Below are 5,252 nucleotides of genomic sequence, written 5' to 3'. Positions count from 1 at the left end.
TGTTTCTTGTAGCTGCACCTTTTTTTTCCTGCTGTGACAGAGGGGTTCGTTCTGCCCCTGCAGCTCTAGAAGTCAGCATTTACTCTCGTCTAAGCAGTTCCTTCCTACTGCAGAACTCAGGACACCCCTCTGATTAAAAATGCTACTCTGATTTAGAAATTAGAGAAATCCCACTTTACTTGTGAGCTCAGGCTTGTTAGGCTGTGCAATAGGTAGAGCTGAAGCCAGTCCTCAGCACTGAGGGAACAAAATTGTCCCCCTCTCCACCTCTCTGCTTTGGATGAATGTTCTTATCTCTGTTTCTTCCTGCCACTCCCTTGCAAGTCCTTCCTTCTGGCTTCTTACTGGCTTGTACCTAAAAACCAACACTGATATAATGAGTTGTGAGAATGGAAACTGTTGCTGTGTTGCAGCATGGAAATCCCTGCAGCAGGACTGTGCCTTGTTTTGTATTGAGGTGAACACGTCTCATAAACTGGTTATTTTTTCACAAGCAGTGGTGGACCCAGCAAATTCAATTCATAAAGACATTTCAGACCTCAGTGTTAGTGTGATGGTGAGAGCTCCTGGCCAAAGCATCGTTATTTTAGATACAGTATTGACCTAAATAGAGATCATAAATGGTAGCTGAGCCAAAAGTGCAACAGGATAGTGATACAAGCAGGTTTTCACCCTCTGAGCAGCAAGAGTACCCTGACACAAATTAATTTCACCAGCAGGTAGGGTTGCCTGTCACTGTGAAGGGAGATGGAGGACCAGTAGGTGCTTTTGGGGAGGGAGGGAGGGAGGGAGGGAGGAAGTGTAGAAGCACAATGATGCTGATGGATGGGTAGCAGGAAATGGCTGTCACATAGGTACAGATTACTGGAGAGGATGTAGTGGGGAATGTCTGTGTCCAAATGAGAGGTTTCCCACTTAACTGTCTGCTTGAGGGAGGGGGAATAGCTCTGCTATGAGCAGAGCCTCATTTTCCTTCTCTTCAGTGAACAGCTTATTTTATGAGAAAAAGGGATATGGACTTTGGGGGGCATCATTAGCAGACAAGGGGTTTTCTTCCGTATCCCAGTGGTTGTCCAGCCAAAAATCTCATATGTGGTCCCTATGGCTTAATGTGGCTTCTACTCATCTTTGCCAGCAGCTGGTTTTGCATTGGAAAGTGCCAGATATAAATGTGAGGACTCAGAGGCAGCAGGAATGGGGAGCCTTTAGAGGCTGGTGGTGCTCCCAGCTGTTCTCCCCTTCTCCCCCAAATCACTGACAGCTACAGAAAGAGTGCAAACCTTAAGCCTTTGGTTCAGTGAATGCTGCTTCCAGCCAGGAAGCTTAAAGCAGGGCTTATTGCAAAGGGATTTGTGAGCCAAGGTCTCGGGCATCTGCCCCTGCTGCCAAGAGTTCAGCCATCAGAGGGGTGCATAGGCTCCTTTCTTTCATCACTGTCAGTAGGACAGGTTGCTGCTCATCCCAGACCCTGCCTGCATTCCACTGTAGCAAAGCAGCTTGGTGCCTTCTCAAAATTCTTTCCATTTCTGGATGCAGAGATGCTAGTGGTGCTCCTAACATCCCTGCATCTGAGCACTGGGGAGAGCTGGAACACCTAGCCCAGTGCTTCAGGGCCCTTGTGACAAGGCTGCTAAGGTGCTGGAGAGCGTGTGTGGAGTCCCAGAGGATGATTCATGCCATCAGCTGAAAGCAGCATCAGTGCCTGTTCTTGCACAATTCCTGTGTTTCACTTGGGCCCCAGCAGCACCAGGTGGGGATGGCAAGGGGTGTTCTGTGTTACTGGGAAAGCACTTTCCCAGAGTGTTGTTGTGTTGCTTTATTAATAGCTGCTATAGGAGATGATATCTCCTCTCCGTGTTGGAGAGTAGGTGTGAGGAGGAGGAAAGGAATGCTGGCTTGAGCTGCTCCTGCATGATGCTCCAAAAGCAGAGCCTGAGCTTGCCAGCCTTATGGAATTAACCTGCTTTAGCTTGATTGTTAGCTTCAAAGCCACTGACCTCATAGAATTTGCCCACCCCCTTAAAGGGCAGAGGTCTGGGTGCTGCCCCTCAGGATAATGCCTTTACTGAGCCCCTGACACCACTCCATGGAAGGTGAAGGGCTGCTGCTAGAAGCACCACAGAGGAAGGTGGTTGGAAGGAAGGTGTTGGAAGGACATGCATCTCCACTGTGGATGCTGTTGGGCTCTCAGCACTGTGTTGGGCTCTCAGCACTGAGTGAGCAGCACAGACCTTATGCCTTGGCATTTCAGATCTGTAAGTCCCCTCCTGTGTTCCCAGGGTATTTGCAGCAGCCCCAGCACCAGCCACACTCAGGGCTGCTGCATCTCCTGCACCACCTTCCTATAAACCTTAAGAACTACCTGGTCTGTAAGCAGGGCTGCAGCTGCTGCAGTGGTGCTCTTCTGCCTCATCTGGGGCTGTCTTGGGAACCCCATTTTCTTCCTCCTCCTTCGCTGCTCTTGGCTTTTATAGACATGAAATTCAGTATTTCCTGTATCATTTCTGAGCTTGCAAGAATCAATGATGTCACAGCATAACCAAATCATGATCTTGTAAGTGCAGTAGCACTAAAAGCATTCTGGAATTGAAGGAGAAAATGGATCTTATCCTACCAAAGAGTGATTCTGTGGAGTCATCCATGGTGCCCATATCACCTCAGGCTGGTAAAGTGGGTCACTGCAGTAGAAATGCTGGGGTTTGTGCCATGCCAGGCTGCTGATTGTAAGAGAGGGCATTTCCTGTCGTTATCCTGGTGAAGTCCTAGTGCACAGACTTACATCCCGTGCTCCTCTTTCCCTGCTGCAGGAGGACAAGACATTGACATACTGTGCAGGAGCTGCAGTAGCTGCCATGTTTGTGCCTGACATACCCTGCATGTAAGCAGCAGGTCAGGCAATGCTTAGCTGGGAAGCTTTGGGAAATGAAACACAAATTTGAAATGGCGTTTTCTGACCAAAATTGCAGCCTACATTCCCTTACAAACATCAAAGATCTAAGGTGTGAGCAGTATCCTGGGCACACATTTGCACCTCCAAACACATATACACAGAAGGGACAGCAAGAAGTGGGAAACTAATTAAAAGACAATGGGTTTTTTGCTGTGAGCTGGTGCTGTCAGGTTGGCAACACCTTCATAAGGCCAGATGGACCCCGAGGTCCCTTAAGGGCACCTGCAATGCAAGGGCTTGCCAGCATCAACCCCAAGCAACTACCTGACTTTGGCAAAAGGGGAGCAGAAAGTACTTGCATGTCTCTTCTCACACAGTTTGCTCCAGGAGCTTCACACTCAGTAGCCTGGGCTGCAGACTGGGAGGCTGGCACAGTGTCAGGGAGAAGGCCAGCTCTCCCTAGGCACCCCTGCCACTCCAAGCCTTGGGACAGACTGCTGCAGGACCTTGACATGCTGCACCTTGGGTGCCATAGGACTCACTTCAGGATAGTCCTGGGATTGTTGTGGTAGTAGCAGAGCTGAGCCATGCAGAGGATCTTAAAAATGTGCTGAGCCACAGGCTCAAAAGCTGTGGGGCTTGGTCCATCAGATCTGCTGCTGAGCCATCTCCCAGCGACACTAAACATAATGTAGCATGTCCAAGCTGAGCCCCGCAGGGAGGGAGAGCACCTCAGGGGCAGGGGACCAGAGGTGACCTTTAAAGGTCCTTGCCAATCCAAACTGTTCTGTGATTCTGTGATTCTACATGCATAGTGGTAGTGTGCACTGAACTGGTCACCACACATGTACTCGTGTAATCCAGGAACCCAAGCACACACATATCTGGGATTCTGGCTTACACTGGCAGGCTCTCACCCTCATAGTGCCCTGCACCACAGGCTCCCTGTTCCTGCAGCAACCGACACCCACTCGTGGGCAGCTGTTGCACAGTGCACACAAGGCTGTGGAGGGCAGCCCTGGGCTCAGCAGCCATGGCGAGGCGAGACTTCCCATCCCTCGGGAGCAGCTCAGGGCTATGTCGAGCTGGTGCTGCTGCTCACCTCCTACATCCCAGATGCTTGGGAAAGGAGAGGAATGGTTCTGTGCTAGAGGTGTTCAGCTGTGGGACAGGCAGCATGGGCTGGGCAGGAACACCCCATGGCTGAATCACCCCTCCAGCTCTGGGTCCCCAGCTTCTGGGGAGTATTTTTGGGGAAGAGAAGTTTCCACTGCAGGAGAACGCTGTCCACAGCAGCAAGCTGAGTGTCCAAAGAGTCAGGAGAGGCATTTCCTGGGGAATCCCAGTAGCCTGCCTTTGCCATGCCCTTCACAGCCAGCTGGTTCCCTGTGTGAGAGCACTTTGCATTCGGCTCCTCAGCCTGGATTGCAGCTGGTGTTTCCATGCCGCTTGCAGAGAGGCGTGACTTCCTCAGCTGCAACCCAAAGCTCCTCTCTCCTCCAGAAAGCACCTGGTGGACCCACAGGGCTGGGAGAATGCTTCTGCTTCCCCTTACATCTCCTCCCCATCACCATCCCAATTATTGTCAGGAGCACCCTGCTCCAGAGCCCACCCTCCTGACCGAGAGCAGCCCATTTCCATTGAGGGCTGAATTTTGATTGATTGATGTCATTCTGGGTCACTGCAGAGTGACTGTGGGGTCCCAGGGTGTCAGCACAGAGGGAATGCAGTGAGGCTGTCATGGTGTTACCCAGTCTGCATCCAGAGAGCCATGTGCTGCTGCATCCCCCATGCACTGCAGAGCTGCTCATCCTGCAGGTGTGTATCCATGGCAGGCTCCAGTGGGAAGATGAGCAAAGCTGCACCCAAAGCTGTACCCATGACCAGCCCCAGGCACTGGGGTGCTGCTGCCCACCACATGCAGTGGCTCCCTTGAGACCTGGGTGGGGGATGGTAGAGTCTGCTGTGGTGTAGACTAAAAGGAGCTCCGTTGTGCCTGAGTCCCTATTGCACCCAGTGCCTGCATGTTCACTTCTGTGAGCTGAAGGGCTTCAGACCAAGTTGTGAAGTCCTACCATGCACAATCACTTAAGATGCCTATGGGGGCTGTCAGTCTCAAAATACTGGAGTACCTGTGTTTTCAGCTGGCTGTGGGATCCCTATCCCAGAACTATTGCCATCAGATAGTCTAGTTTCTCTGGGACACACCACCCTGAGCCTGCTGGAAAAGTCCCTGAGGCTGTGCAGACACTGGGTTACTATTCCAGTCCCCAACCAGGATCCCTGCATCTCCTTCTAGTCCTTGCCCAGCCTCATGTCACGCACTTGTCTCTTGCTTTACATCAGAGGTTGCCTGGGCTTG

This window comes from Vidua macroura, chromosome 3, assembly GCF_024509145.1.
Source record: "Vidua macroura isolate BioBank_ID:100142 chromosome 3, ASM2450914v1, whole genome shotgun sequence".
Classification (NCBI taxonomy): Eukaryota; Metazoa; Chordata; class Aves; order Passeriformes; family Viduidae; genus Vidua; species Vidua macroura.
The sequence above is the reverse complement of the archived record's forward strand: the minus strand, read 5'-3'. Positions refer to the sequence as shown.